General features: G+C 52.9%; 1 protein-coding gene across 18 annotated transcripts in view; it reads right to left on the bottom strand.

Annotated features, from left to right (window-relative positions):
* The window catches only part of LOC100523747 (phospholipid-transporting ATPase IB), a 516,337-nt gene that overhangs the window by 281,347 nt on the left and 211,427 nt on the right, over nucleotides 1–23,563 (bottom strand). The window lies entirely within an intron of this gene.

The following is a 23,563-nucleotide window of genomic DNA, read 5'->3' as shown; positions in this document are numbered from 1 at the left end:
GTTTACACAAGGGCATCTTTAAAGCATCCACGTTTCGGAGGATTATATAAACAACACAAAAGATTGATTTCTATTCTCTGCTGAGACCTTCAAATTAAACCATTTCTCTCCCTGCACCGTCAGGGTAAGAAACGAGCTGATGAAGTTTTCAAGTTATTAAAAATTAAGGATCTTGAAGAGCTTAAGCGTCTTTGAGAGAATGACGACCAGCCTAAATAAGTACCTTGGTATGATGTCTATGATCAGATGGAATTAAAGCACACAACCATTTTTAAGATTAAAAAAAAAAAGATGTTTCGATCTCAGGCAATGTGTGATTATGAAAAAAAGGTTTTCCTTTTCAAATATACAAATGCAATTTTTGGCTCATAAGAATAAAATTTAAAAAAAACCTGCTTTAAGTTATTCGGGGAAGCACAAAAGTCAGCGGAAGTTATTTCGTGTGGACAGCTGTCCACCACCTGTTAAGTTCCATTTACATCTCATTTATCACATGGTAACGTAAATTACAGCTCAGAAACATGTGGTATGAACAGGAATCCTTCTAACCCGGTTAAATGGAAGATCAGCTACCACTACACAGTGAGAAGCAGGTTCGACTGTCTTAATGCTCATTTTTCCTTCTCAACAAGAGACTCTGACAATTACCAGAAAGATGCATCTCAGGCAGTGCCTCTGTGGTCAGGTGGCCTGGGGGTCAACTCTCCACCAATTACCTCTGTGACCTTGGGCAAGATACAAAACCTCTTTAAACACCAGGGGTTTTTTGGTTGGTGTTTTTGTTTGGTTGGTTGGTTAGTTGGTTGGTTTTTTGGCCACCTGAGGCATATGGAGTTCCCAGGCCAGGGATCAGATCTGAGCCTCAGTCACCACCGAGGCCACACCTGTGGCAATGCCGGATCCTTCACCCACTACCCTGGGCCAGGGATCGAACCTGGGTCCCACTGCTCCCAAGACACTGCCAATCCCATTGCACCTCAGCAGGAGCTCCTTCATACAGCAGTTTTGTTATGAAGAATGAGCTACTCAGTGTAACATGCTTGGCACATAATGAGCAACCAGTAAAATGCATTCCTCGTCTCACTGCTATTTATTCTTTAAGTGCTTCCTACAACCCGGAAAACACACATCCTTGCCACTTCAGGCCCTGAACAAGTGCCATCAGCGACAACGCCTCCTTTGTCCATGTAACAACAGAAGAGCTGCCAGACTAACAGTCTAAGCACAAAAGGTAAATTGCCTTTGAATAAAAGTCAAAATAAAAGACACTTCATACTTCTTACTCTTGGTCACCAGGACAAGTTGCGTAATCCTGAATCTCAAACAAAACATCTGTTTACTTTACCTGTGTAAACAGCTCCTTAGAATCTGGGTAGAGAAGAAAATCCCACCCACCTAGGAAGCCCCAGTGTCACCAGGGGCGCTGTCACCAGGGAACACAGCCGGGTCTGGCCAGCTCCAGAGGGTGTGCCTGGCAGTGTCCACGCACAGTGGACAGAAAACCCTCCTGGGAAACCTCTCAGCAAAGTGATGAGGCAGGGTTTGCAGATTTGGTCCAGAGACAGCGAGCGGGGGCCGTGGTGGTGACACAGTCTAGCCCAGAGTCCTTCACTCCACTGGCCCCCCCTGGACTGATGGAGGCGAAGGCTGAAGGCACTAACCCTGCACATTCTGAGATGTGCAGACCTTGCCCGTGGCTTTCCTTTAAGGTGGCAAAACCCAAGTGGAGACGCACGGACATCATCCTAGGAAGGGGGCCTTCCCCACTTGGGCTTCTTTCCGGAGCATGCGTGTGACGGACGGGACATGGATGGCCCTGCTTCCCAACTACTGGCAGCTGACCATGGATGGGTGTGAGGGGCTCAGGCATGGTGGCGGAGGGGTGCCACCGGAAGAAACCTGAGCACAGGGACAACGAAGGGCAGCAGCTTGCCGAGAAAACTAGGTTCCTGACGTCACCGAGGCTGTTGCCGCAGAATCCCATCCCGCCCCTCCCTCGAGCGGAAACCAACTGTTCATATCTAAATTTCAGGAGGAAGCTGCAGAGAGAAAAACAAGAACTGGTTAGAGCCAACTAGGCCCAAGATGGTGTGGCCCCAAAATGTCGTCTGCTTATCAGTAAATAAAGCATGTGGTGGCCATCAAGCCATCAGTCAGGGCAGCCACCCCGCCACCTGTGTACCCTGAGGGGACTCAGGATGCACACAAGCAGGACACCGGCCTTAGAGCGCTGAGGTGCACAGCCAAGGGATGATTTCAAGGAGCCCAGACTCTTTGCCTCTTCTCATACACAGAAAACTGCTCAAGTCATTCACTTGTGGTGTCTGGTGTTCTTTAATGAATGGTGATCTTTTGATGTTCCAACCACCTGGTTTTTCTTGCAGAAACTCCTATATGTCCTGGCTCCCCCCAACCTCTTTGGAGCAGCCTCTCAGAGCCGTCTGAGGAGCTGCTTCCTGGGCTCAAGTCCTCAGAAAGTCCACCAAATAAAATATTTCTCAACTTTTAGGTTGCACTTTTTTTTTTTTTTTTTAAGTCGAAATGGTGGAATAGGTTTCACTAGCCTTGGAGCCTCTTATTTGCTCGCTGTAAGACATCAGCATACTAAATGACACGCCCACCGGCACCCTGACAGCTGACAACTGCCATGACAACAGCCAGCCGAGCCCACACAAGGACTAGAAAGGGCAGCTGCATCGGTTCTGGTGACAAGCTCAGCCCTGCGCCCAGATAAGTCACAAACATTCCTCCCACTCTTCCCAAATCCCTCCCTTTTACTCCCAACCACCGATAAAGACGGTGTCCCCGCCCCAACTGGGTTGAGAAGTTGATGTGCCAACGAAGCTCCCTCTTCTCCATTCTTTGGCCATCGGACAAATCTTCATTATTGGCTGTGCAAATCTGAGCAGCAAAAGAACCTCCCTGGTCAAGACAGGGAGTCTTAGACCAGATGAGAACCCAGGCCGGGACCCGTGGACAAATCTCTTACATCAAGACACATGCAATCTCCACCTCGCCTCCCCCTCAACAAACATGTAAGGAGGACCTGAAAGGGAGCTGGAGCTCTAACAGCTCCTGGGGGGACAGGGTAGCTCGCGTGGCTGTGCTTCCTGCAAGCCTTTCCCACGGCATACAGCCCGCGGGGCCTGGGAACGTGGGTGATACTAAGCTGAAACAATTTCAAGGTGGACCAAAAAAGGTGCTACGGACTGAATGCTCATGTCCCTCCAACGTCACATGTCAAAACCCCAATCCCCAAGGACTCCGGAGATGGGGCCTCTGGGGGTCATTAGGTCACAAGGGTGGAGCCCTTGCGACAAGATGAGTGCCGTTGTAGGAGGTACAGGAAGAGACTGGAGAGCTTTTTCTCCCTTCTTCCCTCCCCCCTCAACCCTAATCTGCCCTCTGGCCACACGAGGACACAGCAGGAACAAACCAGCAAGAGTGCCGTCATTAGACCCTGGATCGGCCAGCATCTCCATCCTGGGCTTCTAGGCTTCCTGACCAGGAGTACATTCCTGTGGTTTACGCCACACAGTCGATGGCTCTTTTGCTACAGCAGCCTGAGCCGACGAGCTCACTGGTGATGGCGCGTTCTTCTAGGCATAGCGGGCACGGAGACAAATGGCGTGTCTGCAGCCACAGCACCATGGGGACCCACAGTTCCCGCATATGCCACCACCTATCATGTTTACTGTCTGGAACGAGCCTTCTACGCCCTGTGGTAACTGCAGTGGCAGAACATGCAACACGGCAGACCTGGCCTTGAATACACAGAGAGGTGGTGAGCAGGGCAAGGTGCTGCCCATGGGAGAAATGACCCATCGACTGTGCTGAACGGCACCCTGTGGGAACACGGCGGCCACGCGGCACCTGCCGTCCCTAAAGCACACAACGCCAGTCAAAGAAATCCCAGATTTATATTCCATGGCCTGGGCGGTTTCTCCAACCCTGGGCATTTCTCAGCCTCGGCATTTGCTCGGCACATAAACAAATACACGGTTTCTCATACATACAAAGGGTTCAATTAAGCAGTTGAGTCAAACCTATCACAATCAGCCAGACCAGACGTGGTTCCGGGAGTTCCTACTCTGCTCGAAGCTGCCTGCCCCCTAAGTCGTCTAATACAATCCGGGTGGCCAATACCAACCCACGCAAACAGAGATGAAATCATGAAAACCTAATATCCTCCTTACAGGCAGATCACAGACATCACCACATCATACCCCGGCCTGCTCTGGCTCAGAGCTGTATTTGGCTGGAATTACACTCAACTGGAAATTCGATGAAGGCAGACGCTCCTCTTGCCAGCCTCTGATCGTGCGAGCCCGGAGCAGGTGCGGAATAAATGTGCTGACTCCACGAATACATCCATGTGTCTACGCCAAACCTTCACGGTACTATCTTGAAGAGATTATTTCTGGCTCCTGCAGGCATCGGTGTGACCCCCGGTGAGCTGTCCAGCCTTCCCGGAACAGCTTACACGCCGTTTTCCTTTAAAGTGACCTGTTCTGGACTCTCCCGCCCCATGAATCCTGGTCTTTGTGCCTTCGAGGTCCTGGACGCCTAACCACCCCCCCTCACCTGAACCATCTCCTCCATCTTTCACTGCACCTGCTTGGCATCCCACCTGTGCCCCTGGGATGAAAACTTCTCCATGACAACTAGACCCTCCAGAACCATCCGTCCCCCCCTGACTTGTCCCCAGCCTCCGCTTCGGTTTTTATTCCTAGGCTTTCAGTGCCCACTCAGCAATAATCTTTGATCAAACCCAGACTAGCTCAGCTCACCACACATGTGTGGCAGAATATAGGTCCCTTCTGTGCCGTTCTGGAGCAAGCCAATCGGAGGTATTACTATCACAAACAGTTCCTTATTCTCAAATGGACTATGATTCAAAAGTCTATTTGTAAGTTAGTTAGGGCACTTAGAATCTATTTTCCCAAAGGAACGATGTTACAAATTGTGGTTGGATCCCACGGCCTGTTAATGCCTATTTAGCCTCGTTGCTAAAATTTATATGGCAGCCTCTCATTTTAATAAAAAACCAATTACGGAACGTTGCAATGGACGTGGCTGTTCCAAAAGGCACAGGGAGTTGGAGCTGGGGTTCTGTTCCCTGAAAGATACGGAACTTTCCAAAATTCTTAATTAGAACTTGCCTTTTGGCATGAATATTAAAAAATATATTTCCAGCTTTTCAGACATGTTCTCCACTGTTAGTTTCCCTCACAATTAAAGACACACATGACTTAAAGCTCCAAGCGGCAACTCTGAAAAGACTGGTCCCCAAGCCTCGCCAGACGCTTTTCTCCAGACTCGACGCGTCGTGCGGTGAACCCCACGCTTCTTATCTGTCAGGTCAGCGCTTGCCCCTGCCTTTCCGGGTTTTTACGTAAGATTCTATAAACCTCACACGCAGTGCTGCTCTGTGATCTCCGGAAACGGCTGTCTCCCCGCTGATCCACAGGTCAGAGGTTCGTCCAGTGGGCCCTGGGCACAGCTGAAGCACACCTGTTCAGCCCATGAGCAGATGGGGTCCGAAAGACGCTTCTACTGTTAATCGCTCTGGGTGTAATGAACAAACCACGGAAGATAAATGTGTCTAGAACCTGCATGTGTTTCTACCCAAGTGCAGATCGTGGGATCCTTGCCTCAGATGCGACAGATCCCAGCAGCGCTGAACCCTGTGGAGGCAGGTGACACCCCCTTCCCAAGCTCGGCTGGGTCACAAGGCATTTCTGAGACGTCTTGGTAGCAGCAGCTGCCTCGGCTCCCCACGTCCCGCTTTGATGTTCTGCAAATTCCAATGGGCTCATAGATGCTGATGTTGAAAGCCAGGCTGGCTCGAGTTTCAGGAGCAGCAACTCAACCAAATCTCACTCAGCCTTCAAGTCTGAGCGCTAACCGCCTTCTCCTGAGTTGACCTTGGGTTAGTGAGCCTCTCAGGGTCGCGCTCATCCTGCAGACCACGGGTTCAAGACAAGGGGCGTCTGTTAAATGTGTCAGGTTTCAAAGACTTCCTATAATACAAATAATTTCAAGTGAGCTGAGAGGAGGAGTTCCCTGGTGGCCTAGCAGTTAAAGGATCTGGTGTCGTCAAGGCTGTGGCACGGGTTCGATCTTGACCCAGAAATTCTTGAGTGCCATAAGGCACGGGCAAACACACACACATAAACAAACAGGAGTTCCCATCGTGGCTCAATGGTTAACGAATCCAACTAGGAACCATGAGGTTGTGGGTTCGATCCCTGGCCTCGTTCAGTGGGTTAAGGATCCTGCGTTGCTGTGGCTGTGGTGTAGGCTGGCAGCTACATCTCCGATTGGACCCCTAGCCTGGGAACCTCCATATGCTGTGGGTACAGCCCTAGAAAAGAGAAGACCAAAAAAAACCCAAAAAATCGGGGGAGCGGGGGTGGAGATACCTCACCTCACAGGCATCACCAAGCATCCCAAACATCCTCCAGAGGTCACCTTCTCCCATCCCCCCATCAGGCTCGTGTCCACACTGGCCGTCTCCCCCTCCCTGGAATGTTTCCATTTCAATACAACACCTTCTCAGAGGAAACCAATCCAGTTTACAGAATGAGCACTTCTTTCAGTTTGTTTTTGCTTCTGTGCATCCACTTCGTATGACTAACGTCAACTTGGGCCACTGGAAGCGCATGATTCAATGAATTTTGCCAAAAGGACGCGACGAGATTTCAAGACAGACAACCAGGTGAACAGCGAGACGTCACTAGCCCCCCAGGGTATTTCTGTGTGGGGAGTGACCACAGCGGGCACAGGCCAGCCCCGAGCATCTTCTCTTCAGGGCGCTCACAGAGCCTCTTGGACCATCAGTACACAGAAGACTGCCATCGGCCCGAAAGGTCCCCTCCCTCCAGCCTCCAGGCATCATTCACCAGCTCCTGCTACCACAGTGTAGCCTCTTCCAGGATGCCACATAAAGAGAACCACAGGGCCCTGCCTTTTCTGCCTGCCCTATTCACTGAGCCTAAGCCTTCAAGATCTGTCCGATGCTTTTGCTCTCAGCGACAGCTCACTCCTTTTCGTTTCAGAGGAGTGTTCCCACATGCACCTGTACCACGATTTGTCCACTCCCCTATTTCTACACGGAGGGCTTGATTCCACTTTCAGGATGTTCTGAAAAATCCTACTAGAAACAGCCCTGTTTGAGTCCTTGTGTGGACACGTGTTTTTATTGTTCTTGGGTCCGTACCTAAATCGGAATTACCCTGCTGTACCACCTCTACAGATGGAGGCAGCGTACATGCACGTTTCACTTTATGGAAACGGTGAGACTTTTCCAAAGTGGCTGCATCATTCTGCCTTCCCGCCAGCCCCGAGTGTTCCAGCTCCCTCTCATTCTTGTCAACACCGGCCCCGGCTGCCTTGTCAATTTCCGCCATTCGAATGGGTATCGGGTATTCGAGTTAGTTGTTTTAATTTGCATTTCCCAGATGACTAGTGAAGTCAAATATCTTCCAACAATTAATTAAGTGAATTTCTATTTGCTGGGACTTTGACAACATACAATAAAGTGCAGTGGGATGGTTCATACAGTTACACCGGGGAGATTTTTTATGTAGGGTAGTAAGTACCCTGTATACAGGCTAACACCAAGGATCTCTTCTCAGGGCTGGGATACCCTATTTTTTCAGCTTCTTCTTTTCTTTTGACATCTCTGATCTCTAAAAGATGCACATTTTCCTGCCAAAGTATCCCCAACAGTGTTGGAAGAGAGAGTCAGGAAGTGGGGACCTGTGATTTAAAAAAAAAAAAACAAAAAAAAAAAAACAAAAAAAAAACCAGCAGCAACTCCTGAGCAAGTAACATTTATAAGAAAGAGGCTATTTATTCACTTAGGCTTCAGAGACTTGAAAGCTTAAGAACTATCAATCACCACCAGGTACTGAAAGACAATGGGACTAACAGTCGTGACAGAGCTCGAATCACAGAGGTTAAAAAATTCACTGAATATATGTTCTTTTTTCCGCCACTCAAAGAATAGTGAACAGCAAATGTAATATGTTTCTTTTCCTCTAAAAAACTAGATTTTGATTTTAGTACCAGGAATCCTTTTATGCACCAAACACATTCCTTAAAATTTTTTTAACTTTTATTGACGTATAATCCACTCAGAATGTGTTCATTTCTGCAGTACCGCAAAGTGACTGAGTTGCACATACGTATATTCTTTCTTGCATTCTTTTTCATGATGGTTTATCACAGGACATTGACTATAGCTCCCTGTGCCGCACAGTAGGACCTCGCTGTTGATCCGTCTTATATATACTAGGTTGCACTGGGTGATCCCAATAAACAAGTAGGTTCTGTGTGTACAAGTCTCTCAAAAATAACTGATAGGCTTAAAAAAGCCTTTGCTCTTTGAACCTCAACTATGGATCCTTGGTGCGATTTTTCTTAGAATGAGAATATAATCTACTTGAGAGAGTGGCCAAATCTTTTTCGTTAAGAGCTGATCACAGAGTGCCACCCTCCCGCAGGAAGAATGTGACACAGCATCTGTGAGCCGTCACTCCGCGGTGTATAGAATGGCCCCTCCTTAATTCCATGGAACAGTTGCTTATCACACACCTGTCCAGACTGGATCTGGGGAAGTCTCTGTGTATTTGGGGGAAGGGGAGACACAATGAACCCTATTTAAAATCATCCCGCTAACCAGGAATAACTTTTCCTGTGACCCTAACCACCTCACTGACTTCATTTCCTGACCTTTGAAGACGGTAATTTTCGCTTTTGCACACACCTGTAAGACAGCCATTGTGTTTCCTATTTCTAAAGGCACCTCGATTCTTGGAGGGATGACGAAGTGCCCAGACCAAACACAACGGGGATGGAGCCTGGAAGTTTAAAAAGGACGGACAAGCGAAATCGCTCAATATTCTGTAGTAACCTATATGGGGAAAGAATCCGAAAAAGACTGCATTTATGTCTACATATCATCCGTTCGCCTTGCAGCACACTTGAAATGAACACATCACAGTAAGTCACCTACGCTCTGCTTTTTAAAAAGGTACAGCAGAAGTTGTGAGAGTGTTTTTGATAAACTCTGTGGTTGAATTTGTCAGCTACACTGTGGCAAAGGAAGATTCCGGTGTGCTGGGAATCCCACACAGCAAGACAAAATAGCAACTGCGAAGTAAAGATCTCTGTTTGCTTCGAGGTGGCAAATGCTGACACCCTTCTGTCATCACGGGAAGCACGCTGGAAGTAGCACAAAGTCCTCTCAATTCTTCAACTCTTATCTGTTGTACGAGAAGACTGGTTTCTTAACACCAACATTTAAAATAAACCTTATGGATGCCATGTAAGAAAATGAACTTGATATTAGATATTTGACATTGGGGATTTAAGCTTTTAGCGTTCCTATTTCGATAATACAATCACTGCACTTACTGTGTCTAAAGGCTTCTTGACTCTTAAAGGAATTATTACGTGTCCAGACTGTGTTTTGACTTGTGTAAATAACAAAAACATTTAAAAAAATTTTCTGAAAGAGAAACGGTGAAGACAGATCGTAAAAAAATGCCAAAGGCATGTGTGGCAGCAGCAGGCTGTGCAAACAGGCAGTGAAGAACGTGGCCCTGTAAGGACAGTGGGGCCCTGGGCGCCCATCCAGGACCCACAGAAGCAAGAGCAAAGGCTGGGACTGGCTGCCACCCACAGGTCCCCAGCCACGGCCGGCCCACCCGGCCCAGTTCTGGAAAGAGCCTGCCAGCAGGACCTCTTCAGTCTTTCTCGAATCCGTGGCTGTTGGGGAGGACAGAGTGTCCCGTGGGCAGAGAGGCCAGCCATGCACAAAGCCTCCACGGTGTCAGGAGCACACCTGATAACTGCACGGAACACGGTGGGGCACTTTCTAAACGATCATTCCCTGTCGGTACAGGCAGGGGCACGGTCCATGCCATGGGCATTGTATAGATACATAAGTCAAACCAAATAAGTAAGTAAAAAGGGCAGGAAGACTTCGGCTTCCCAGGGGGCTGTCGTACTCACGATGGGGCGGGGAGGGCCACCTGTGCACACCTGTGCACCTGGCCCAGAGGCAGAACCCAGAACCAAGCAGGGCAGGCAAGGGGGCCGCCCAGGACTCTCCTCACCATGCTCTACACAGACCAGCCAGGACTCGGGGACCTGGAGAGAGAAGCCGACACCAACACACAGAGCGAGGGAAAAATGCCTTGATGTCACCTTTACCCACCAAGGGTCCACTGTGCGCATACGCGTCGCGGGGCTGAGGGGCCCAGAGGGAAAGAAGAAGCCACATACACCACAGCCAGAGGTCGCTGCGTGTGTGCGTCCAGGTGGCGGATACTGGAGGCCGGGGAGGTGAGAGACCCACAGGCGTGAGTTAGGATGCACTGGGGGTAGGGAGGAATGGCAGGTCAGGCAGAAGCATTAAAACTCCCTCTCAGAGCCCACAGGGAGCCGACACAGGGCCCTACATATAAAATACCTCCTAAATGATCATGTGTGCAAGACGGAAAAAGGACACGGGCCAGCCAAGGCGCTTCTGATGAGGAAGGTCCCACAAAACCAAGAAACGCACTGAAGAAAAAGATGCTCGGTGCTCAGTGAATGGTCAGAGGATGAGACGAGATATGACACGTGTACGGTTTCAGGCAGGTGGGTCAAGCAAATCCAGCACCGGAAAGCTGCCCCAGCCACTAAGCCCCAGGGCCACCCGCAAAGTCCCCCTGGAATTCGCAGCTTGTCCATTATCCTCCCCATCGGTCCCGCCCCGAGAACCAGGAAGAGGAATCCTGCCATCAGCCCTGCCCGAAGAGGAACCCAATGGGCAGTTTCCTTACTGCTGCCAAGTGAACAAAGCAAACACACACATCACCCTGCCTGCACCAGGCGCTGAGGGAAGCTCACGGCTCCCCGAGCCCCGACCCGCCGGAACCACTCTGTTCTGCTTGTGCTGGTCCCCTGGGCACATCCCCAGTCGCCTGGGGACAAGAGGCTGCTACTGAAAATTGGAAGTCCTGGGGGTTCCCATGTGGTTCAGTGGGTGATGAACACGACTAGGATCCATGAGGACGCAGGTTTGATCCCTGGCCTCGCTCAGTGGGTTAAGGATCTGGCATTGCCGTGAGCTGTGGTGCAGGTTGCAGACATGGCTCGGATCTGGCATTGCTGTGGCTGTGGTGTAGGCCGGCAGCGGCAGCTCTGATTGGACCCCTAGTCTGGGAACCTCCATATGCTGCAGGTGTGGCCCTAAAATGAAAAAAAATTTTTTTGAAGCCCCAGAGGTGTCAGCTTGGTGGGCCACCCCCACATCAGGTAAGTGGGCAGGAACGTGCCTTCAGCCCCAAATCCAGCCTCCCTGGGGGCAGGTACGAGGGTCGTTCATGGGTCTGTGTGCCAAGGAGGACGGTCAAGGGGTTCAGCAGCAGGAAGCCATCGGACACAGGACACAAAGGGCCTCGGGCAAGAAGACACCCCCTTGTGGGCAGAAGTACAGCGGGTGATGCTCAGCTGGACAAAGGTCCCGACAGCCGATGTGAGCGGCCAGGCAACACGATCGACAGGATGACGTTAAGTTATTCATCTCCCTTTTTTTTTTTTTTTTAAAAAAAGCTTTTTAAAACCAACATTTAAAAACCAGGCAATTTCAAATGAGAACTCTGATACCAAGTTTCTCTCGAAAACCAGCAGTATCTGGGGCGCCGGGCTTGCGTTCCTATGGAGCCAGCTGCACCCAAGACTCAGGAACCGGCTGGACGCGGCCACGGTGCCTCCCTGTCCCCACTGCCCGGGGACTGGGCCGGTATCACCGGTTCCTGGGCAGGTGCTGTTCTGTTCCTCCAACAGCCCTCTCCCTGCCCCCACTGAAGGTGAGGCGGGCAGGCCAGGGCTGCCGGGCTCGGGGATGCTGGTCGGCCTCGAAGCTTCCCGGCGCCTCCCCAGCCCCGCAGGCCTGTGCTGGACCCTCTTGTCATCTTTACTCTCCAACGGGGCAGGACGGAGGCAGAAACACACTCCCACCAGGGCTCCGCCGGCTTCTCTGCGGGCGGTCACGGGCTGTTTGTAACACGGCACGGTGCCAGTTCCTTACTCCATCTGGCCGATGAGGGGTCAGGCCCTGAGAGTAAACTAGGAACTTCGCAGGGACATACACAGTCCCGGATGCGAACCCCAAAAACGTACCCAGGGGGATGAAGATTTCCCCAAGCTTCGGAAACAGGTTTCTGCAGAGAGTTCACCTCTAACAACGGCAAACCCACACAAACCCACCCACCCACACAGGAGCTTTCCAGATGGCTACCATTTTTATAGGGAAAAATCAAGCGTCAGCTTTGCTATTTCAAACTTGCGGTGAGATGGCATGTTGGATATGGTTAGTAACTTATGTTACTATGAGAAGGTACTCTGAGAGCTTCCTTCTTCTATACCAGTTTGGGGGGGGGGGTCCCAGGCTTAACGCTGAAAGAGAATAGAGATGAAAAGTTATACTAAGAAAAATATATGCACAGATCCTAGGTATTATATATATGACATATAAAATATACAACAAACAACTATTCACACACTATATACACACTATGACCACACCTTTAAGGCGACATAAAGGAGGAAAATTTAATGCTGGACACAGGGGCCATGAGGGGTGGAGAAAAGCACAGGCCGCCCCGAATCGGATCAGCAAGAGAGGTGCCGTCCGACACCCCTCGTCACCTGTCAGCATTCGTGGAGGAACAACTAGACCCAGCCGGAAAGCCTGCATCAGGCCAAAAATGTTGTTAAGGTCTAGCTGATTTACAATGCCGCGTCAGTTTCCGCTGTAGAGCAAAGTGGTCGGTTATGTCTCCGCTCTTCATCTTCTCCTCCAGGAGGGCGTATCTCAGTGGCGTCTCCTGCGCTGCACAGCAGGACCCCGTTGTTTATCCACTGTACATACAGTGCTCTGATTCTGCTAAGCCCCCCATTCCTAATGGATCCCTCCAGAAAGCTGAACCTCCAACTCCTCTAAGGAAAGGGATGCGGGCCTCGGCCCAGGGACCTGGGTTCCCTTGGGGCACACGGGACACATGGCAGGTCCATCTCCACTGCCCGCCCTCCCTCCAGCCCTAAGCTCCTGGGGACCAGGGACGTCTTGGCTGACACTGTCATTGCTGCCTCTGGGGGCAGAACAAGCCTGGTCCACAGAATAGGCTCAGACTCTTCCCCCGTGAAAGGGTGGCTTAGGGAGGGCGCCAGGCCTGGGGAGCAGGTGACAATCCAGAGCGGTGCCAGCAGCCACCGCATGGTGAGGTCTGGCCTGAGGAAGTGCCAGGAAGGCACACTTTCCAGGAGCAGAACTTTCGGGGAGGTCTGGTGACAGAGCAAGGCCATGGGAGGGGCTGTCCCCTTCAACAGCAGCTGGCCAGGCTTCACGGGCCTCAGGGGAGGGGAACACGGGTGTCCATGAGATTTAATTTTTGAGCCTATTCGTTAAATGGGGTGCATGGCCATTGCCTAGGCAGACGTGGTTCAAAGCCTCATAAACTCCTCGAGACAACATTGAAAGGTTTGGGTTATTCCTAAAATTAACACGCCCAAGAAGCACCCGGGCTCAAGTTCACCTGGGACCTATGCGCATGGTGACACCCTGGCCTCCAGAAGACAAAGGGAAGGACGGACACGAGAACTACGTGAGCAGTGATGAGCTGCTGGAGGCCACAGGGTCCCCAGCGCCTGAAAGGACACAGAGAAGAAGAAGAGAAGCCGCTCTGTTCTCCAGACTCACATCTAAGAGGTTCTAAATCCAGCACAGATTTGACCTTTGCTTTAAACAGATTTTCTTGGAGAGAAGGGAAGAAAACATTGATTCATCCGAGGCTCCTGAACGACCTACTGTTGCAATCATGTCTGCTTTAAATCAGAATTCTTGAGACACAGAAATAAATATACCAAGAGGTTTCTAATTCAGCGCTTTCACCAACTGATTATTTTCATTCACAACAGTGGACGAACTCGATCCGGCCTTTCCAGAAGGCGGCCCAGGGCCACAGAGCAGAGCACAGGGAAGCATCCGTCAGGGCCCACCCTCCCAGCCCGCGCTTCAGCCCGTCAGAGATCAGCACTCTCAGCAGAACAAAGACAAGAAGCGGTGAAACGGAGAGTGCTGCTCAGGGCCTTCCGGGGCCTGGGTTAGCTCAGCAGCACGCGGGAGTAAGGGAGACCCAGGAAAGCAAAAATGTTTCCAGTAAGACGGAAAAAGGTAGAACCAGAATCCTTCATGCATCAGACATTCACTCAATGAACGTGAAATACGCAAGCCGCCCACCCGGCCCACGGCAGTCACTAAGGTCAATGTCACTGCCCTCCCAGCTACTTAGCCAGCGGATCTGTGACCCTGGCCCTGGGCCCTCGGAGTCTCTCCCTGAGGACTTCTACTTCCTCCCACAATTCTGAGTGCTGCACTGCTGACTGGAAGCCACAGTCAGACAGGAGAGACTAATACAAACACAGGTGACCCCTGAACGACGCGCCTTTTGCACCGTGAGTCCACTTATATGTGGATTTTCTCCAATAACCACCGCACCTGTGTTCCCATCTTACACATCTTTAAGTAAGCTTGGGTGTGGGAAGTTTGGGTTCGATTAGCGATCCCTGGGGGTGACATCAAGAGAGCTGGGGTTTGAGTCCTGATCCTATCCAAAAGGTTTCAGTTTGGTGCCTCCTGCCTTTTGAGGCCGAGACAGCAGGTAAGCGATTTTCCACCGCATGGAGGCGGATGCTTCTCACGCCTGCGCTGCTCAAGGGTCAACCCTGTAACGCCCAGGCGGCCTCACCTCTCATCGGCTTCTGGTTGGGGCAGGTTTTGAAAACGTGCTTTGGGTACCAGTGTAGATAAACGACCCCAGGGCACCAGGCAGGCAATACAGGTCCGACCGACATGCAGGGGCAGTGGGGTCTGTGGCCAACGGGACAATGCCTGCCCCACCCACCCGTATTGGCACCAACGTACACACTCAATCCAGGAGGCAGATATTACTGTGCTACCAGATCAAGCTCATTGGGACTATTATACGTCTAGAGACCCACAACCCCAAGGACCAACCACAGCCCCCGTGGATATGGGGTGACAAGGGGCCGGGAGACACGGCTCCCCCAGCCCCCTCTCCACCAGAGCCTCACTGTGGACGTGGCCGCTGCCTCGCCGTCAATGGCTTCCTCGTCCCTTTGAGCCTATGGACCACGACTAAAGTGGCCTCCGACTGCAATATGAACAAGTCATCTTTCTGTTTATGGTCCTTTGATCTTTACTTATGTCCTATCAAAGTCAGTAGTTACGAGTTCCTGTTGTGGCTCAGCGGGTTACGAACCCGACCCGTATCCATGAAGACTAAGTTTCAATCCCTGGCCTCGCTCAGTGGGTTAAGGATCCAGCGTCGTCGTGAGCTGTGGTGTAGGTCACAGACGCAGCTCAGATCTGGCATGGCTGTGGCTGTGGCCGGCAGCTGTAGCTCCAATTCGACCCCGAGCCTGGGAACCTCCATATGCCACAGGTGTGGCCCTAAAAAGCAAAAAAAAAAAAAAAAAAAAAAAAGAGGAAGAATCTATAGATATGTGTATACATATCTCAGTATTTAGAGATCAGCTCACTGTTTAGTTTTTATTTACTTTATGGCTTCCATGATTAGAGCATTCAACCTTTGAGGACACATGACCACAGCATCTCTGTCTTAAGAATTTGTTTTTTCCAAATCCAAGGCAAGACTATTGGGTAGAGGAGAACGTTGTTAACACATGTGAAACGGCCAGGAGGGAGCAGCCTGGACGGCAGGCCCGCCTGAGCGGCGGGGCCTGGGAGGCCACCTCCTGCTCCTTAAACACCTCACCGTGGCGGAGGGCGAGCCGGACGCTGCTGCGAACCCGCGGCGCGCAGACACACAGAGGCACAAGGTGACTTCTCGGAGCAGGCCCGCAGCCCCGGCACTCTGGGGAAAGACATCCAGGCCAAGGCTCCTGGGCTGTCAGGCAATGGGACCCCGCAGAAGCCCTGCAGCAGACGGCTTTCTCTAGAAAGTGAGCAGCAGGCTCGGGCCTCCTCACCAGCCGTGTGCCTCGTGCAGAGAAAATCACCCCAGTCAAGAAGAAATGAGTCTCAGAGACATTCTAGAAGTTTTCATGACACATGGAGCGAACCATGGCAGGTAAAGCAGCAACACAAGCAGGACACAGCGCCGGGGAGCCTGCCAGGCCCCTCTGTCTGGAGGGTGTGGGTCCCAGGGCTGGACGTCTGGTCACTGCCCCCTACAACAGGGCAGTGTCTGGGCAGGACTGTGGCGGGGGGCAGGAGGGGGCAGTCAACCACAGGGCCCCTGGGAGGCCCGCCTGTGGAAACCCAGAGCAGCACTTCCTGGATCTTCCCACATTGTCACCAGAGCTGCCACAGGGCCTCTTACTTTAATACAATCTGTGTTGGAGTTCCCGCGGTGGCACAACAGGATCGGCAGCATCTTGGGAGCCTGAGGATGCACGTTCAATCCCCAGCCCAGCACAGTGGGTGAAGGATCCAGCATTGCCACAGCTGCAGCTTAAGTCTTGACTGTGGCTCGGATCTGATCCCTGGCCCGGGAACTCCATATGCCGCAGAGGCGACCAAACACTAATAATAATTCGAAAGTGTAAATTACAGAGACCTGCAATCATGACTTCTTTCCCAATCCAGCTTTCCAACAGCTGTAGCCACGCTCCTAGAGCCTCGCGCAGAAACGGACACTTGAATTGCGCTTCTCTTGGACTTGCTTTTCTTCTGCGCTGCAGCCAAGGACCAGCGCGCCCTTTGGGGCCTGGACGAGAGTCAGACACCAGCCCTTGGTAGAGACCCTGCATCAGACCAGACCTCGTCCCCAGCCGTCGGCCCCAAGCACTCCCCTCGCCCCTCTTGCCCTCAAAGGCATCCGGAGGTGGCTGGGGGGACCACCGAGGGTCCCCTTTGCTCCTGTCACCTCAGGTCCCTGCTGCCACACACTTTCAGCAAGTCAGTCATTCTGGTTGTTCACAGGGCCGCCTGCCCTGGGGGGGTGGGGGGGTGAAAAGAGGACAAATGAAATGGTCAAATCTACAGAGGTGAAGCCAGCCTGTCCATGGTTGTCCCTGCTGGCACCCCATCTCCTTTTCCGCCAGGAGAAACCACCGCATTGTTCCTGGAAGTGCCCTGGACCCCGTGCCCAGGGCTGCCTGATGCCTCCTCCCCCAGCCGTGGACCCTCTGCTGCCCGGAGCCCACGGCGGCCAGGACGGCAGGACACACACAGGGCCCGCAGCCCCCACGCACCTGTCACTCTCTGGAACAACAAAGCAACAAACCGAGGGCAACGCAAACGCTTCGATGCTCAGCCAACCCAGGAAGAACCCCGAAACCTCAGCGCTGGGGCCAAGCTCACCTCCCACGGCAGCAGCTCCAGGCTACAGACTGAAGGCCCTGGTTCTCCAGGGACAAAGGCCACCCACCGGCACAGCCTCTGGCCACCCCCGGGCCTGGGTCTTGGGACGCCAGTGGCCTGGACCCCGTTCTTTCTGTTTTCTCTTTCTTTTCCAAACAGTTGCCTAACCGTCAAAGACTCTTTCCTCCAGAAAGTGAGGCCAGAATTCCCAGTTTCCCTGGGGGCCCTTGCCAAAGGAATCGGTTATTTCAAAACCAACAGAGTGTCCCTGTGTTCAGAAAAACATCCCAAGAATGCTGAAGGGCTCTCTGCAGTGACAGAAACCAGGCGTGGCTGGCACACTGCACCCGCTCAACCTGAAAGCCTCAGTCCCACTGAGATGCACGGAGCCCCTTCGATAAAACCCACGAGGGAAGAAGCTGACCGTCCAGGAACCCTCGGGCAGGAAGTCACAGGCCCAGACGGCTGGGGAGAGCGAGCCTGTGGATGGAGACGATGGGTCTGCCGTGGCGACAAAAGCCCCTCACTGTACTGTCAGAACACCTGTGGAGGCTGCGGGACCCACCCCCGTTCTAGAGCTCTCTGAGCCGGCATCTTTCCTCGATCCGTCTCTCCACCCTGTTCTCTGAGCTGGAGCCTGGTACCCAAGACTCGGGGTTGGGGGGGGGGCTTGTTCTCCACGTCCCTGTCACCACTGTCACTTCCCGGGCTGCCAGAGCGAACCCTAAGCAGGGTGGCTCCCATGACAGAGACCACCCTCTGTCCCCAGGGCTGGGAGTGTGAATTCAGGGAGTCAGCAGGGCTGGGCCCCCCGAAAGCAGTGGGAGGCACGTCCCTCCTCTTCCCAACTTCCACGAGGGCACCGGCGGGTCAGTGGTGGGATTCTGGCTGGTTCACCTCCCGGCGGGTTGCCAGCCGCAGCCTCTCCCTATGCACGTGCCCCCCCCCCGCCCCCCAGGAGGCACCGTCATGGTCACAGTCACCACCCACTCTGCAGCACCACCTCACCAGGACGGATCACATCTGCAATGACCCTGACTCCAGACAAGGCCCTGGGGGTCAGGCCTTCAGCATGTCTCAGAGGGGATGCAATTCAACCCGTAAAATGCACGCGGGGAGCACAGAGCCCGGAAGCTGGAGCCGGACGTGCCCTCCGCGCCACTCAGCTCCCGCCACGTGTTAGGTCCCCGAGCCACCGACACACGCGCTCAGGTCTTTCTTGGCCTGAGCCCTCGGCATCCCTGGATGTCACCAATCCCGACGCTGCCCTGAGCCCCTTCACCCTCTGCACTCTGTTTTCCCTAATTCCCCACCCACAGTCTGTGCTCAGAACCCACATCCCTCACGCGCGGAGCATCAGGGGAGAGACACACCACCGAGGTCAACGGGTCTTGTTCTGCCACGTGACCTGCAGGGGGCCCGGGAAGGTGACCCCCACCCAGCCCTCTGCCCACCCTCCCGCACAATCCCAGCTTAGTTTCAGAGCACCCATTCAGTCCAAAGAAAGTTACAAACACGTACTGTGTGCTACGAGGTACAGAACTTAAGTGCAAGATTCGGGAGTTCCCGTTGTGGTGCAGTGGACACGAATCTGACCAGGATCCATGAGGAGACAGGTTCGATCCCTGGCTCAGTGGGTGAAGGATCCAGCATTGCTGTGAGCTGTGGTGCGGGTTGCAGATGCAGCTCAGATCTGGCATGGCTATGGCTGTGGCTGTGGTGTAGGCCGGCGGCTACAGCTCCGATTCTACCCCTAGCCTGGGAACCTCCATATGCTATGGGTGTGGCCCTAAAAAGACCAAAAGAAGAAAAAAGCTCAAGATTGGATGGGACCCAGATTACTCTCTTCCTCCCACGCTGGACTGAACTAAATGTGTCAGAACACGGGGGACCGTGAGCAGTAAGTGCCATGATCCAGGCAGAAAGGAAGCCACCCAGGCGTCCAGGACGCCCCAACCCCAGGGGAACTGGGGTCCTAACATCCCCTCGCATCCATCCCTGACCTTCTGACGGCACCCTATTCCAAGATGGCACCCTGGCTTCTGGGGGTTGGCACCCACCCAGCCTCAACACCCTGCGTGCTCCCAGCTGGACACCCCCTTGCCACTGTCCAGCAGGATGTCCCAGGGGACCCTGGACTCAGTGAGCCCCCGGCAAAGGCCCTCACCAGACCCCAGTCTGTCCCTGCACGACTATTCCATGCCAGTTCATTTTACCACCAGGCTCTCGGTCACCCAAACTCAGAATCCTGGCACCTCCCCTCACCCATCCTTTCCTCTCACCTCCTCCTCCCTCATGTGCCCCAGAGCAGCATGCGGCTCCCCCCGAACCTCTGGACCCCGTCTCTCCCACCGTCTCCCTCTCTATGAAGCACACATGAGCCACCAACATCCTTGCTCCAGCCTCTTTGCAGTTACCGAATAAACTCTTTCATGTTCTCTTTTTTGAGGACACAGGAGATGAAAGAAGACTGAATCCAAGCGAGTTCCTGCTATGGCTCAGCGGGTTAAGATCCAGACACAGTGTCCGCAGGATGCACGTTCGATCCCTGGCCTCACGCAGGGGGTTAGGGATCAGCGGTGCCACAAGCTGCGGCAGAGGTCGCAGATGCGGCTCAGATCCAGCTTTACTGTGGCTGTGGTGTAGACCGGCAGCTGCAGCTCCGATTCAACCCCTAGCCTGGGACCCTCCATATGTCTCAGGTGTGGCTGGTAAAAAGAAAAAAAGAGAAAAGATGGTTGAATCCAAACACAGACTGAAGAGCATGAGAAGACACTTTGCTATAAAAACACTAACACAGAACATTGGCCATCTGTTTCTCCTGCTGCCCATTTCTGTTTTGTTTGGCCTTTTAGGGCCGCGCCCGTGGCACATGGAGGGTCCTGGGCTAGGGGTTGAATCAGAGCTGCAGCTGTTGGCCTACACCACAGCCACAGCCACGCCAGATCCTTTAATCCACAGAGGCCAGAGGTCAAACCCGCATCTTCATGGATACTAGCGGGATTTCTACCCCACTGAGCCGCATGGGAGCTCTGTCCTTCTGCCCTGCCCTGACACTTCCTAGATCGAGCTTCCCATCCAGGCTTTTCCCCGGAACCATCTTCCACTGCCCCCCGCCTGGGAGCCCCACTCATTCTCGCAAAAGCAATGTGATGCCTCTCTCCTCTCCCCTGGCGCGTCCTGTGAGCCCGGGGCTGTGGGTCTCCCTGACCACCTGCTAACAAGTCACATTCAGTCGGGACACACGGCGAGGCTGTGGGAGGCTCAGAAGGCAAGCTAAGGAGCTGACCTTTCAAGTCCTGAGAAACAGAGACGGTTGCGGCTGTTGGACCAGCAGCATTTCTGCGATGATGGAACACTTCGCCCACACATGGTCCACCCGTGCCTCGTGAGCCCCTGAAACGGGGCTGGTGCAACTAATAACTGACATTTCCATTTGGTTTAAGTAATTTAAGCCACCCCGTGCAGCTGGTGGTAACTGGGGTGGGCAGCAGGATTCAGGACTACGCTGATGCCATAATAGAGGCGCTTTTAACAAGCTGGGTCTGATCCAGCAGGACGGCTGACAGCGTGCTGGGGACACAGCAAGGGAAACGAGCCAGGGGCTCCTGGAGGCATCTGAGCGGATTTCCCTTTCTCTATAAAGGAGAGAGAGAGGACTCTGTCCTGCCGCCAAGGCACCAGAAACAGAAGGATGACAGAAGGAGCAGGTTTCCTCAATCCCCTCCGAAGCCCAAGCCTACGGAAGATAAGGCACTTTTCTGTTTGGGAGTCCGACTTGTCAAACTGAGTCTCCTCTCGCACAAGAGATTTTGCTCCCCAACTAACAAGCTCACCGTTCCATCAAGTCAAATACAAAAGCATCCTTTTCTAGAGAGAGTACCTGAGATGTAAGATGTATAGCAATCATGCAATAGGCTACCTACCTTTCCTTTCCATTTTGGCAAAATTCAACCATTTTGGTACCCATAAACAATCTTCTTTTTTTTTTAGGGCCACACCTGCAGTATATGGAGGTTCCTAGGCCAGGGGCTGAATTGGAGCTGTAGCTGGCAGTGGTCTACACCACAGCCACAGTAACCTGGGACCCGCGCCGTGTCTGTGACCTATACCACAGCTCATAGCAACACTGGATCCTTAACCCACTGACCAAGGCCAGGGACTGAACCCGTGTCCTCATGGATATTAGTGGGGTTTGTTACCGCTGAGCCACAATGGAAACTCCACAATCTTTTTTTTTTTTTTTTTTAGGGCCACACCCGCAGCATATGGAAGTTCCCAGGCCAGGGGTCAAATCGGAGCTGCAGCAGCCACAGCAACATCAGATGCAAGCCGCATCTGCAGCCTACACCGCAGCTTGTGGCAATGCCAGATCCTTAACCTACTGAACAAGACTGGGGATCAAACCCGCATCCTCATGGGCACCACGTCGGGTTCTTAACCCACTGAGCTACAACGGGAACTCCAAAACATCCACCTCTGATGAAACCTGGTGAGGCGGGGCTCACAGAACCAGCCGCGGGCAGGGAAATGGCTCTGAGGTCCCGGGCAGCATCGCGAGTGGCCCCTGAGCTCACATCTCACCCTCGTGAGCAGAGCCTGGACCCGCCCTATTTCCTTACAATCCTCCAGTTCACACGGAGGCCTGGACTCTCCCGGGGGAACTCAGCTTTGGGGAAGAGCTGCGGGGCTTGGCAAGTGGGGAAAAATCTAAGCCAGACTCGGGGTGGGGGGGGATTCATCCAGCTCCCCTTCCCCGGATTCCTGCGAACGTTAAGGAGAACTTCAGGTGTTGAAGCTTGAGCTCTCAGCTAGAAACCTACTCCGTAATTTGAAACCGCAGCCCTCTCATCTGAACCGGCCATCAGGTCATGAGCTTACAGACATTATCTGCCTGCCAGGATATTGATCCTCCAAGGCACGCTGATTTTTCAGATAACCAAACGCATACATGAATAATGCGATTATGGCAGTTTGATTTATGTAACATAAATCAAAGGGAGAAAGTACCCACTGGGGGACTTCCATTTTCCATTTAAAGTGTTCTTGGTGGGAGTTCCCTCGTGGCCTGGCGGTTAAGGATCTGGCATAGTCACTGCTGCTGCTCAAGCTGCTGGTGTGGCACAGGTTCAATCCCTGGCCAGGGAGCTTGTACATGCCAGGGTGTGGCCAAAAAAATCAATAAGCTATTTTTTTAAAGAAGATGTTCTTTTTGGAGCCCCTCCATCACTCCCCCTGGCAACATCAGGTCTGCTGATGGAAGGCGAGCTTATGGACCTGTGACCTCGGGCAGAGGCCAGGGGAATAGTTTCCATACCCTTCTAGCCATCCTCACGCTCTGAACACCACTTAGGAGGACAAAAAACGAATGCCCAGATGTTCTAACATGTGTGTCTGCAATGCTGACAATCCTTTCCTTCTTAGGGTGCAAGGACTGCACATTCTACCCAAAGCACACAAGCTCTTCCTGAGAACAGGTTGTGTCATCACAATTCCCACAACCTTAAAATGAGAAACCACCTGAGTAAAGGCGCAACTTCCTTCCACAGAAGTCAGACCACATGGGAAAACAGCGGGAGGCAGGTCCCCGGGTACCACTGGGCACCTGGCCCGACGTGATGGCACCTGTTCTCGTTGACACCTCCTGTATCCACCAGGTCTGATCTCAACAGCAGCAATGGGGACACAGCACGTGCTTAAGCATTTAAAGGTTGACAAGTACAGAGCAGTGGCCACGGAGACATTCAGCTTGGGTCTGCCTCAGCCACCTGGCATTCCGGGTCACGTGACACAAATCCTCAGGCCAACACAGTCCCAGGAGACCCGGCGGGCACTGCTGCCACTGCGCCAATTCCGCCCCCGCCAGGGCCTCCCCACCACCCCGGGGAGACCATGTCTGCTTCATCCGATCCTCCTCTTCATCAGGCATGAGGCTGCCTAGGGGCAGGGACCTTCAGGGAGCAATGGCAATTGGCGACACCGACAGTGAGAAAAAGCAGGTTACCCCCATTTGGTTCCAGCACATTCCCAGGGGAACAGAGAAGGACGGGGCGGGCGGGGAGGCGAAGGGTCCTCCCGTGGCTCTTACGTTCACTGTGTGGCAGCCGTGGCTTTCACATGGATCAGAAGTATGTTCAAAACCCCACCAGGGAAACT

The sequence above is a fragment of the Sus scrofa genome, chromosome 11 (assembly GCF_054392235.1).
Source record: "Sus scrofa isolate SSC_HxYL_T2T_F1_AM1 chromosome 11, Sscrofa_HxYL_maternal_Yorkshire_Landrace_v2.0, whole genome shotgun sequence".
Classification (NCBI taxonomy): domain Eukaryota; kingdom Metazoa; phylum Chordata; class Mammalia; order Artiodactyla; family Suidae; genus Sus; species Sus scrofa.
This window is presented reverse-complemented; position numbering and strand designations above follow the sequence as displayed.